Source organism: Girardinichthys multiradiatus, chromosome 13, assembly GCF_021462225.1.
Source record: "Girardinichthys multiradiatus isolate DD_20200921_A chromosome 13, DD_fGirMul_XY1, whole genome shotgun sequence".
Lineage (NCBI taxonomy): Eukaryota > Metazoa > Chordata > Actinopteri > Cyprinodontiformes > Goodeidae > Girardinichthys > Girardinichthys multiradiatus.
In genome coordinates, this window is record NC_061806.1 from 21719144 (window position 1) to 21733534 (window position 14391).

Genomic DNA, 14391 nt, shown 5'->3' on the forward strand with positions numbered 1-14391 from the left:
TAGTTGTCACATACATAAGAAATGTAGTGAATTTCTAAAAAGGGAATTATGGCCTTGAAAATCCTAAACAAATAGCCAGAAAAACTGCATTGTGGTTTTTGCTTTTATTGATCATATTAGGTGTAGCAACCACAGGCCACTTCTTAAATTTTCATTAAAAAATTTTTAAAAAAACGTGCAACACCTTTAGCGCGTTTACCTTGAAGGACACGGTTTGCTTTTCGGCAGTAGACTTTAAAACCAGTAAATCCTTTAGACAAGTTCCAACAGTTACTTGCTCACCATTACTTTCAAGACGTTTCAAGTTAGTTACATGTTTTATTTATTTATTTGAATGTTTTGCTTATTAGATTATTATTTATCTACATATTTTATTAATTTAATTTAAATTTTATTTGTTTGTTTTCTCTTTTAATAATTTATGTAATTTCAGTTAGTTATCTTTGCTTTCATCTATTTGTTGCTTTAGTTATTTATTTCATTATTTGTTATATTTCTTAAATTAATTACCTCATTTTAGTTAGTCAGTAGGGTAGCTGTCTATTTTGTTTTTTCGAATATCAGACCTTAAACTATTTAAAGTGTTAGTCTGCAGATACTGACCTTATCTACATACAGTATTATCAATCATATGATCTACCACAGTTGCTCTCAGATGCACTATATTTGCAACCAATCACCCATCACCAGCTTCTAATACATCCACTATGAAGGCTTTATTATATCATTTATCAGGCTCGTTGTCACTCATGCGAAACTGATATGACAACTCTTGACACCAAAGCTGAAATCTGACACAAAATGTATGTTTGAGCAAATTAAAATGATCAATAATTAAGGTGAACATTCAGGGCCAGAAGGTAATTTGAGCGTCATGCTGTTTGATCGATCACCCATGTTGTAAAAAACTATACAAAGAGACACAGGAAGGCAACAAGTCAGCCGTTGTAGTGTTGTATTGATGGAAGACCGAGCTTGTCAGGTCTGTCAAGAAGCACAATGTTAACGTGGATGGATGAAAGCGCTTTCTATTAGGACAGGAGGATAACATTTTCCATGGAAAATATATTTGGTGCAAACACATACGGATGTGAAAATAAAGCTCTGGTGACTGAGCAATATCCTATCAGGGTTCTGTTTTATAGCCAAGAAAAAGTTTTCATCAACTTTTTAATAAGACTGGAATTTATTAAATATGTGAATTAACCACCACTATCTAATACCAGTGTGATAATGCCTTTTTGACACGTTACATAGGCAGTGAGATGGCTCTCCCTTCAGATTATACAACTTTTGATGAAACTCGTTTTTTTAGCAAGCTTGTCCTTCACATATTAGAATTTGGTAACATGAGATGGAGTGCCAAACAAATGCGGAAAAAAAAATGTTTGAGCTAAGCTTCTAGATGACTAACATGTCTAAAAGTGGGAATGCAGGGATTGATCTAAACATACCACCAGGCTGTTATTAAGCAGCCAAAAGCGTTAAGCAATGTGAATCATGTTCAGTATGGCCTGATAGACTCATCTTCTCCTGTTGTGTTGTTTTCCCTTGTCCTGTGGTGTCTAAGAATATCCCTCACCTTCTGTTTGTGTAAAAGTCAATAACAAAGGACTTTAATGGGTAGGCAAACAAGGGTAAAGGATTACCTGCAGGAACAGTCAATAGTTTGTGTGTGTTGTTAGTTAACCTGAATGCATCACGTTGCGATTGGATGAATACAGGTCTTTTTAATATAATGTAGTGTACACTTGTTTGCTTCAGTTTGCAAAGTGGTGGCTGTATTAATAGAATACAAAACAGACAAAAAGGATATACTTCTTTGTTTTTTTAGTTTTGACCACACTGCATGTTTCAATCTTGATAATAATAATGCAAGCCGTGGAAGAAGGCACTCTAGACAGATGGGTTTGAACTTTTTTTTTTACTTTTTGGCCTACAATGAAAATATACTCATAATCATACTGTACTTGTCATTTTCCACTTTATCCGGGTCGCAAGGGCAGCCGACTAAGTAGAGACTTCCCTCTCCCCAGACGCCTCCTCCAGCTCCCCTGGGGGGAGCCCATGAAGTTCACACGCCAGCCAAGAGACAGTGTTCCCTGGGCCGTCCCCTAGGCCGTCTCCCGGTGAGATGTGCCTGGAACACCTCCTGGGGGAGGTGTCCAGGAGCCATCTGTTACAGTTGCCCGAGCCACCTCAACTGACTCCTCTCGATGTGGAGGAGCAGCAGCTCTACTCCGAGCTCCTCCTGGATGGCCGAGCCCCTCTCCCAATCTTTAAGGGAGTGCACGGCTACCCTGCGGAGGGAGCTTATTTCAGCCACTTGTATCTAGGATCTCGTCCTTTCAGTCACGACCCAAAGTTTATGCCCATAGGGGGCGGTAGGAACTTAGACAAACCGGTAAATCGAGAGCTTCGCTTTTCAGCTCAGCTTTCTCTTCACCACAACAGACCGACATAGCATCCTCATTACTGCGTTGGTCGCACCGATCCGCCTGTTGATCTCCCGCTCCATTCTCTACTCACTCGTGAACAAGACCCTAAGATACTTGAACTTCTTCATTTGAGGCAGGAGCTGACCTCCAACCTAAAGAGGGAAAACCACTCTTTTCCAGTCAAGAACCATGGCTTTGGACTTGTAGGAGCTGATTCTCATCCCAACCGCTTCACATTTGGCTGCAAACAGCTCCAGTGGCTCCTGTAGGTCTTGGCTGCAGAGGGCCAGCAGTACCAGGTCATCTCCAAAAAGGAAAGACGAATCTACTGGTCCCCAAACCAGACCCCCTCTGGCCCTTGGCTGTGCCTAGATCCTGTCCATTAAAGTTATGAACAGGATCGGTGACAAAGGGCAGGCCTGCCAAAGTCCAACATGAGAGAATTTAAGTGCACCCTTCCATCAAACATTTTGACAGGTGGGCGGGACTTCCGGTGAGGGCGGGACTTCCGGTGGGGGGCATATGGGCGCCATGTGGGCAGGGGGGGGGGGTGTGTCCAAGGGGCGTAACAGTGGATGTTGATTGGTTGTCGTCATTAGGGGCGATACCTTAAATGAGTCAATTAAAACACAGGGGTGTGTTTAAGGGTGTTACGGGGAAGGCCTTAAATGAGCCAATTAAAACACACAGGGGTGTGTTTAAGGGTGTTATTAATAATCTGTATGTTTTTTTCAGGCGTTAATACATCTAAAAAACAAAACAACAAAAAAAAGACATGCATCCTTTTATATTTTTAAAGGTATAATCAACTTAATGTTGACCTATCACATGAAATCCTAATAAAGGAACTGTGTAACCTGACAGAATTGTAAGTTAATTTTTGCTTTACAGCAGGACCTATTTGTTGAATATATGAGCCAGTCTAAATCCGTTCAAAATAGAAAAGACCTAAAAAAGTAAATAAAAAAAAATTGTGCTTCACTACATCGATGGAACGAGAAAAACCTTCAGCTTCTGCGTCAACATACTGGAAAAGCAGCTGAAAATAGGTAAGACGAATATCAGATTAACAGAAAAAAAAAGAACATCAGTATACTGTTTCCAAGTTACAAATTGACTAGCAATGATGTGTTTGTTTTTGAATCATGAGAGACTCCATTTTAGGAAAAAGGAATGATAATTTAAGTTACCTGTAGCTTTTCTAAAAAACATTTTTACTTTTTCATCTTAGAGTTACAGGGGGTTACAACTGTTAGGGGCAATGTCAAAGACATGCATCCTTTTATATTTTTAAAGGTATAATCAACTTAATGTTGACCTATCACATGAAATCCTAATAAAGGAACTGTGTAACCTGACAGAATTGTAAGTTAATTTTTGCTTTACAGCAGGACCTATTTGTTGAATATATGAGCCAGTCTAAATCCGTTCAAAATAGAAAAGACCTAAAAAAGTAAATAAAAAAAAATTGTGCTTCACTACATCGATGGAACGAGAAAAACCTTCAGCTTCTGCGTCAACATACTGGAAAAGCAGCTGAAAATAGGTAAGACGAATATCAGATTAACAGAAAAAAAAAAGAACATCAGTATACTGTTTCCAAGTTACAAATTGACTAGCAATGATGTGTTTGTTTTTGAATCATGAGAGACTCCATTTTAGGAAAAAGGAATGATAATTTAAGTTACCTGTAGCTTTTCTAAAAAACATTTTTACTTTTTCATCTTAGAGTTACAGGGGGTTACAACTGTTAGGGGCGATGTCAGGAAAGGGGCAGTTACGTCTGTTTCTTAGATAACATATCACCTTTGAACTCAAGAAGGGTTTTGGTCTTAAAAACATAGGCAGCTGAAATAGGTAAGACGAATATCAGATTAACAGAAAAAAAAAGAACATCAGTATACTGTTTCCAAGTTACAAATTGACTAGCAATGATGTGTTTGTTTTTTGAATCATGAGAAACTCCATTTTAGGAAAAAGGAATGATAATTTTAGTTACCTGTAGCTTTTCTAAAAACATTTTACTTTTTCATCTTAGAGTTACAGGGTTACAGTTATTCTATATCCCAACTGTTAGGGGCGATGTCAGGAAGGGGCAGTTACGTCTGTTTCTTAGATAACATATCACCTTTGAACTCAAGAAGGGTTTTGGTCTTAAAAACATAGTCTTTGCAGTTGAGAGATAGAGGGGAGTACAAATGTTTCTGTACCTCTTAAAAAATCCAGATTGTCGTCATCCTCAAGCATTGACAGTGGATCAAAAAGGTGGTTTCAGGTTTCCAAGACTTGAGCTATCACCAAAAAAGTAATAGTAAGATCATTTAAACCCTCTAATATGCACTCAAACACAATCTCCTAAAGCAGTATACATTTCAAACTATGGCTCTATTAAATTTAATAGAATATGCATGGTAATCTCTGTTTAACTATAAATGACTTTTTTAAAGAAAATGAAATTGGAGTGCATCAGATTGTTAAAAAATTCTTCAAACTGTAAATAAGATAAATGTATACTATTAATAATGAATATTGTTTTGTACATAGTCCAGATTTATTAATCTATTGCATCACACAAAAGCAGAGGTCATTACAAGTTACTTTATTCTTTTAAATGTTTTTGTTTTATTATTATTGAATGGTTGTTGCATAGTCGTAACCAGGGTCTATTGAAAAGAAAAAACATTATAGTTGTTTTGTAGACAAATTCTTTTTATACACTCAAGCACAATTTTAATCAGTTATCAGTTTTGTATCAGTACAAGGATGTTTTTTTCTATGCTTCAATAGTACTCAGTGCAGAATTCTGTTTTTGCAGTATAATTTTGACAACATTCTGAAGATTCGCATTCTTGTACATAGTATAATTGCAACGACAATCGTTTTGGAAATTCTTTGAAATGCTGTGTGTACTGATTGCTGTCGCTTCATTTAAGAAAAATTGTATCTGCTAAATTTCTATGTCACTGACAATAAACATTTATTTACTTTGTGTATTTTAAACTGGTTTCTTATTCCTGTCATTTTTACATCTTTACAGTAAGTAATCCTCTATATTTAATTTCATTTTGAAACTTTGTTTTGTATAGACACCAACTTTGGTCATGTTGCAGTCACTTTGTAGTGTCATCTATTGTCAAAACAACTTCTGTGCATTTAGAAAGTTGTATACAATTGATTATATTTCATAGAGTGCATAATATTTTGGATCCATGCTTTTGTGTGCATTCTGCTAAGTAAATGCAATAAACAGATTTCTAGAGTTTATTCTTGTTTTTAAACTTGATTTACAATAACTCAATTGACTGTGAGAGTCAGTTGAGGTATTAGTATTTTTTAATGCTATTACAATTTCTTTACACAACTATTTAGCATACACTAAATTGCTAAGCAGATATATTAGAATGCACATGCAGTACTTTTACATAACACACTGGGATTTTAAAAACAAAACAGCAACCCACACATGGCTTAATTCTTCCCTCTCAAACTTTTAAGTTCTAAGGTTTTTCATATTTTGTACATATCTAGTAATTATGGTGTATGTTATTTTTCAAACTTTTTCACTTTGAATTAATATTTGCTTAGTAAAATCAGTGGTCTAACTTTTTTACGATTAAGGTTAGATTTCAATTCAATTCAATTTTATTAATTTTAGGAATATAGCACCAGTTCAGAGCAAATGTCATCTCAAGGCAGATGATAAAACAGAGAGTTCTAAGCATGTAGCTACAGTGGTAAGTAAGGACTCCATATTAACAAGAAAAACCTCTAGTAGAACCATGCTCAGTATAAGTGGCCATCTGCTGTGATTGGCTAGCTTTAGAGGGCAGAAAGTAAACAGAAAAAAAAAACACAGAAGCACCAGTCCAGGAGTAGTTTATTTGGGAAAGAATACAGCACACACCGTTAGTGACATCACTAATACCATTAGTAGTTCCATCTAAGAAACACAATAAAACAAGAAAGCACTGAGCCAGTAGTAGTATCAATGGGATAAGAAAATTAAGAGTAAATACCTGCAGCAATAGCTCACTGGCATTATCCTTGAAAGAGACAGTTAAAGACAAAATCCCTAGGCAGAGTGTATCTTCTATGAAAACAACAAGAATGAGAACATACACTTTATTAGATTATGACACACAACACAAATACACCACACAAAGGTTTCTATTTACTGCTGCAATTTCTAGTTATGATTAAAGTTCCTTGTCAGGTTAAACACAATTTTGTGGCCTCACACATTTAAGATAATAAAAGGAATAGAAGTGTTGCACATATATTTATTCTGAACTTTTGTTATTTTATTTAGAGAGCACTCACATGTTGCATTTCTAATTTAACAAATAAATATTAAAATCGTTTAGAATTTCTTCCTTTAGGAATTTCTTTCTTTAGGAAGTGGCATAGAGAAACACTTTTAGAATTTTGACATTTTCTTATGAAGAGATGGTAAAAAATATGAGGACAAGTAGAAGGAAAACTGCAGAAACAGAATATCCACATGCTCTTTCTAGTATTTTTTTAAGGAAACATTGAACTAAAGCAGAACCATCTGCTGGAAGAGGTATGGACAGTAGAGGCAGACAAGCCATTTGGGTGCTTTCTACCAAACTGGTTTGTGTGGCTTTAAAAATGTTTTTTATTGTTGGCATTTGCCCTTTGCTTAGCTAGATGAAAGAACAATGAGCAGGTTAATGGAGACCATTAACATATAAAAATATAGTGACAAGCATGTTCATGTTATTTTTACTTGTAACTGTTTTTTTTTTAAGATGAACCTAATAAGCTATTAAAAACAAAAGCAATTCAACATAAATATAATGTCAAATAAACATTGGTATAAGACAAAATTATTGTCTCTTGTCCAACTGCTTTTTATTTCAATGCCACTTACCTCATAGTATATATATGTCAATAAACTGATCTACACTTCAGAGTTGTGCTGATTTCAGTTTAACCTTCTTGCTCATCACCAACATTGGATATTTTGAAACCTTATGAAGTTAATAAATACTACTTGAAAAGGTGTGTGTTACTCTTCTGCAGTGTAGTTTGACATTTTTAATCAAATGTTATAAAAGCCGATAAGTGGTGTTCTCAAACGGCACTTGTGAGTTGCTCAGTAACAAAACCAATTACTATTTCTTAATTCTATTTAGAGTTACCTTCACTGGTATGACAAAAACGTGTTTTTATTATTGAAATGTCATTAGTTCTTGACTAATTCTACAAACACATTCTGAAGTTTCAAATAATTTCTATAAATGAAATATACAACATTTGCTTACAGTTAACTGACTACACACCAGAATCAGGACATCTCTTCATAGCTTATAATGTTAGGCATATGTTGTACGCAGACCATGTCAATTACTATTTTCACTTAATATTAAAAGTTCTAAAAATTACATTAGCTTAGGAATTACCCTAGCTAATCAGCAACATTCACATTTGCCAAGTTATTTCTTCGTAAATAAGAATCATGAAAATGTGTTTTTTCAAAGATATCACACCTTATAATCCCATCACACTATTGAGTATGAGCCTTTTGTTTTTATTGCGTTAGAAGACATGATTCCACAATAAAATAACACTAACCAATCCTCTTCCTTACAGTTGGGCCAAAAATTATTCATATCCTGGAAAGTATAGATGTATATTTTTTTTCATTTAACTGAGAAGTTTGTTTCTCACATAAAAGGAAAAAGGCATCTCTCCAATGACAACAAAATAATTAAAATCTTTATAAAAAAATTGGCATGTTAAAAATTTTTTATGTTCTCAGTGTACATCCACAATGCTGAAAAGGAGTGTTTAAAACGTGGCAGAAGTAGTGGCAGAAGACATTTTGATGTATCCTAAAATCTCTTTAATGGCCTCATGTTTAGATTTACCTATCACGTGAATAGGATCCCACTACGGAGGCGAGAGCTGGTGTAAAGCAGCTGGTCTCCAAGCACTCTTTCTTCTCTGCCCCTCAATGTGTTGCAGTAGCAGGGCTTGTAAAACAAACCAAAAGTGTCTGAACCAATATAATCAGCACCTCTCTGACAGCATTCGTTTTTACTTCACTGTATGGCCATAAAAGTCGCATCTGAATTTGAACACAGCAATAGTGAATGACATCCGTGAATCAGTAATTCTGATCCTATTCACGTGATAGGTAAATCTAAACATGAGGCCATTAAAGAGATTTTAGGATACATCAAAATGTCTTCTGCCACTACTTCTGCCACGTTTTAAACACTCCTTTTCAGCATTGTGGATGTACACTGAGAACATAAAAAAATTTTAACATGCCAATTTTTTTATAAAGATTTTAATTATTTTGTTGTCATTGGAGAGATGCCTTTTTCCTTTTATGTGAGAAACAAACTTCTCAGTTAAATGAAAAAAAATATACATCTATACTTTCCAGGATATGAATAATTTTTGGCCCAACTGTAAGGAAGAGGATTGGTTAGTGTTATTTTATTGTGGAATCATGTCTTCTAACGCAATAAAAACAAAAGGCTCATACTCAATAGTGTGATGGGATTATAAGGTGTGATATCTTTGAAAAAACACATTTTCATGATTCTTATTTACGAAGAAATAACTTGGCAAATGTGAATGTTGCTGATTAGCTAGGGTAATTCCTAAGCTAATGTAATTTTTAGAACTTTTAATATTAAGTGAAAATAGTAATTGACATGGTCTGCGTACAACATATGCCTAACATTATAAGCTATGAAGAGATGTCCTGATTCTGGTGTGTAGTCAGTTAACTGTAAGCAAATGTTGTATATTTCATTTATAGAAATTATTTGAAACTTCAGAATGTGTTTGTAGAATTAGTCAAGAACTAATGACATTTCAATAATAAAAACACGTTTTTGTCATACCAGTGAAGGTAACTCTAAATAGAATTAAGAAATAGTAATTGGTTTTGTTACTGAGCAACTCACAAGTGCCGTTTGAGAACACCACTTATCGGCTTTTATAACATTTGATTAAAAATGTCAAACTACACTGCAGAAGAGTAACACACACCTTTTCAAGTAGTATTTATTAACTTCATAAGGTTTCAAAATATCCAATGTTGGTGATGAGCAAGAAGGTTAAACTGAAATCAGCACAACTCTGAAGTGTAGATCAGTTTATTGACATATATATACTATGAGGTAAGTGGCATTGAAATAAAAAGCAGTTGGACAAGAGACAATAATTTTGTCTTATACCAATGTTTATTTGACATTATATTTATGTTGAATTGCTTTTGTTTTTAATAGCTTATTAGGTTCATCTTAAAAAAAAAACAGTTACAAGTAAAAATAACATGAACATGCTTGTCACTATATTTTTATATGTTAATGGTCTCCATTAACCTGCTCATTGTTCTTTCATCTAGCTAAGCAAAGGGCAAATGCCAACAATAAAAAACATTTTTAAAGCCACACAAACCAGTTTGGTAGAAAGCACCCAAATGGCTTGTCTGCCTCTACTGTCCATACCTCTTCCAGCAGATGGTTCTGCTTTAGTTCAATGTTTCCTTAAAAAAATACTAGAAAGAGCATGTGGATATTCTGTTTCTGCAGTTTTCCTTCTACTTGTCCTCATATTTTTTACCATCTCTTCATAAGAAAATGTCAAAATTCTAAAAGTGTTTCTCTATGCCACTTCCTAAAGAAAGAAATTCCTAAAGGAAGAAATTCTAAACGATTTTAATATTTATTTGTTAAATTAGAAATGCAACATGTGAGTGCTCTCTAAATAAAATAACAAAAGTTCAGAATAAATATATGTGCAACACTTCTATTCCTTTTATTATCTTAAATGTGTGAGGCCACAAAATTGTGTTTAACCTGACAAGGAACTTTAATCATAACTAGAAATTGCAGCAGTAAATAGAAACCTTTGTGTGGTGTATTTGTGTTGTGTGTCATAATCTAATAAAGTGTATGTTCTCATTCTTGTTGTTTTCATAGAAGATACACTCTGCCTAGGGATTTTGTCTTTAACTGTCTCTTTCAAGGATAATGCCAGTGAGCTATTGCTGCAGGTATTTACTCTTAATTTTCTTATCCCATTGATACTACTACTGGCTCAGTGCTTTCTTGTTTTATTGTGTTTCTTAGATGGAACTACTAATGGTATTAGTGATGTCACTAACGGTGTGTGCTGTATTCTTTCCCAAATAAACTACTCCTGGACTGGTGCTTCTGTGTTTTTTTTTTCTGTTTACTTTCTGCCCTCTAAAGCTAGCCAATCACAGCAGATGGCCACTTATACTGAGCATGGTTCTACTAGAGGTTTTTCTTGTTAATATGGAGTCCTTACTTACCACTGTAGCTACATGCTTAGAACTCTCTGTTTTATCATCTGCCTTGAGATGACATTTGCTCTGAACTGGTGCTATATTCCTAAAATTAATAAAATTGAATTGAATTGAAATCTAACCTTAATCGTAAAAAAGTTAGACCACTGATTTTACTAAGCAAATATTAATTCAAAGTGAAAAAGTTTGAAAAATAACATACACCATAATTACTAGATATGTACAAAATATGAAAAACCTTAGAACTTAAAAGTTTGAGAGGGAAGAATTAAGCCATGTGTGGGTTGCTGTTTTGTTTTTAAAATCCCAGTGTGTTATGTAAAAGTACTGCATGTGCATTCTAATATATCTGCTTAGCAATTTAGTGTATGCTAAATAGTTGTGTAAAGAAATTGTAATAGCATTAAAAAATACTAATACCTCAACTGACTCTCACAGTCAATTGAGTTATTGTAAATCAAGTTTAAAAACAAGAATAAACTCTAGAAATCTGTTTATTGCATTTACTTAGCAGAATGCACACAAAAGCATGGATCCAAAATATTATGCACTCTATGAAATATAATCAATTGTATACAACTTTCTAAATGCACAGAAGTTGTTTTGACAATAGATGACACTACAAAGTGACTGCAACATGACCAAAGTTGGTGTCTATACAAAACAAAGTTTCAAAATGAAATTAAATATAGAGGATTACTTACTGTAAAGATGTAAAAATGACAGGAATAAGAAACCAGTTTAAAATACACAAAGTAAATAAATGTTTATTGTCAGTGACATAGAAATTTAGCAGATACAATTTTTCTTAAATGAAGCGACAGCAATCAGTACACACAGCATTTCAAAGAATTTCCAAAACGATTGTCGTTGCAATTATACTATGTACAAGAATGCGAATCTTCAGAATGTTGTCAAAATTATACTGCAAAAACAGAATTCTGCACTGAGTACTATTGAAGCATAGAAAAAAACATCCTTGTACTGATACAAAACTGATAACTGATTAAAATTGTGCTTGAGTGTATAAAAAGAATTTGTCTACAAAACAACTATAATGTTTTTTCTTTTCAATAGACCCTGGTTACGACTATGCAACAACCATTCAATAATAATAAAACAAAAACATTTAAAAGAATAAAGTAACTTGTAATGACCTCTGCTTTTGTGTGATGCAATAGATTAATAAATCTGGACTATGTACAAAACAATATTCATTATTAATAGTATACATTTATCTTATTTACAGTTTGAAGAATTTTTTAACAATCTGATGCACTCCAATTTCATTTTCTTTAAAAAAGTCATTTATAGTTAAACAGAGATTACCATGCATATTCTATTAAATTTAATAGAGCCATAGTTTGAAATGTATACTGCTTTAGGAGATTGTGTTTGAGTGCATATTAGAGGGTTTAAATGATCTTACTATTACTTTTTTGGTGATAGCTCAAGTCTTGGAAACCTGAAACCACCTTTTTGATCCACTGTCAATGCTTGAGGATGACGACAATCTGGATTTTTTAAGAGGTACAGAAACATTTGTACTCCCCTCTATCTCTCAACTGCAAAGACTATGTTTTTAAGACCAAAACCCTTCTTGAGTTCAAAGGTGATATGTTATCTAAGAAACAGACGTAACTGCCCCTTCCTGACATCGCCCCTAACAGTTGGGATATAGAATAACTGTAACCCTGTAACTCTAAGATGAAAAAGTAAAATGTTTTTAGAAAAGCTACAGGTAACTAAAATTATCATTCCTTTTTCCTAAAATGGAGTTTCTCATGATTCAAAAAACAAACACATCATTGCTAGTCAATTTGTAACTTGGAAACAGTATACTGATGTTCTTTTTTTTTCTGTTAATCTGATATTCGTCTTACCTATTTCAGCTGCCTATGTTTTTAAGACCAAAACCCTTCTTGAGTTCAAAGGTGATATGTTATCTAAGAAACAGACGTAACTGCCCCTTTCCTGACATCGCCCCTAACAGTTGTAACCCCCTGTAACTCTAAGATGAAAAAGTAAAAATGTTTTTTAGAAAAGCTACAGGTAACTTAAATTATCATTCCTTTTTCCTAAAATGGAGTCTCTCATGATTCAAAAACAAACACATCATTGCTAGTCAATTTGTAACTTGGAAACAGTATACTGATGTTCTTTTTTTTTTCTGTTAATCTGATATTCGTCTTACCTATTTTCAGCTGCTTTTCCAGTATGTTGACGCAGAAGCTGAAGGTTTTTCTCGTTCTATCGATGTAGTGAAGCACAATTTTTTTTTATTTACTTTTTTAGGTCTTTTCTATTTTGAACGGATTTAGACTGGCTCATATATTCAACAAATAGGTCCTGCTGTAAAGCAAAAATTAACTTACAATTCTGTCAGGTTACACAGTTCCTTTATTAGGATTTCATGTGATAGGTCAACATTAAGTTGATTATACCTTTAAAAATATAAAAGGATGCATGTCTTTGACATTGCCCCTAACAGTTGTAACCCCCTGTAACTCTAAGATGAAAAAGTAAAAATGTTTTTTAGAAAAGCTACAGGTAACTTAAATTATATATTCAACAAATAGGTCCTGCTGTAAAGCAAAAATTAACTTACAATTCTGTCAGGTTACACAGTTCCTTTATTAGGATTTCATGTGATAGGTCAACATTAAGTTGATTATACCTTTAAAAATATAAAAGGATGCATGTCTTTGACATTGCCCCTAACAGTTGTAACCCCCTGTAACTCTAAGATGAAAAAGTAAAAATGTTTTTTAGAAAAGCTACAGGTAACTTAAATTATATATTCAACAAATAGGTCCTGCTGTAAAGCAAAAATTAACTTACAATTCTGTCAGGTTACACAGTTCCTTTATTAGGATTTCATGTGATAGGTCAACATTAAGTTGATTATACCTTTAAAAATATAAAAGGATGCATGTCTTTGACATTGCCCCTAACAGTTGTAACCCCCTGTAACTCTAAGATGAAAAAGTAAAAATGTTTTTTAGAAAAGCTACAGGTAACTTAAATTATATATTCAACAAATAGGTCCTGCTGTAAAGCAAAAATTAACTTACAATTCTGTCAGGTTACACAGTTCCTTTATTAGGATTTCATGTGATAGGTCAACATTAAGTTGATTATACCTTTAAAAATATAAAAGGATGCATGTCTTTGACATTGCCCCTAACAGTTGTAACCCCCTGTAACTCTAAGATGAAAAAGTAAAAATGTTTTTTAGAAAAGCTACAGGTAACTTAAATTATATATTCAACAAATAGGTCCTGCTGTAAAGCAAAAATTAACTTACAATTCTGTCAGGTTACACAGTTCCTTTATTAGGATTTCATGTGATAGGTCAACATTAAGTTGATTATACCTTTAAAAATATAAAAGGATGCATGTCTTTGACATTGCCCCTAACAGTTGTAACCCCCTGTAACTCTAAGATGAAAAAGTAAAAATGTTTTTTAGAAAAGCTACAGGTAACTTAAATTATATATTCAACAAATAGGTCCTGCTGTAAAGCAAAAATTAACTTACAATTCTGTCAGGTTACACAGTTCCTTTATTAGGATTTCATGTGATAGGTCAACATTAAGTTGATTATACCTTTAAAAATATAAAAGGATGCATGTC

At 33.6% G+C, this 14391-nt stretch overlaps 3 long non-coding RNA genes across 3 annotated transcripts; 1 reads left to right on the forward strand and 2 right to left on the reverse strand.

The window, feature by feature from the left end:
• The first annotated feature begins 3429 nt into the window (after positions 1–3429).
• LOC124879857 lies at positions 3430–7496 on the forward strand. The gene is made up of 2 exons (XR_007041142.1): positions 3430–3487; positions 6094–7496. It is a non-coding gene; the product is annotated as an uncharacterized LOC124879857 (long non-coding RNA).
• Positions 6298–8577, reverse strand: LOC124879856. The gene is made up of 2 exons (XR_007041141.1): positions 8333–8577; positions 6298–6528 (listed from the first exon to the last, which is right to left on the reverse strand). It is a non-coding gene; the product is annotated as an uncharacterized LOC124879856 (long non-coding RNA).
• Positions 8578–9437: 860 nt separating this feature from the next.
• On the reverse strand, positions 9438–13005 carry LOC124879858. The gene is made up of 2 exons (XR_007041143.1): positions 12950–13005; positions 9438–10840 (listed from the first exon to the last, which is right to left on the reverse strand). It is a non-coding gene; the product is annotated as an uncharacterized LOC124879858 (long non-coding RNA).
• Positions 13006–14391: the final 1386 nt, after the last annotated feature.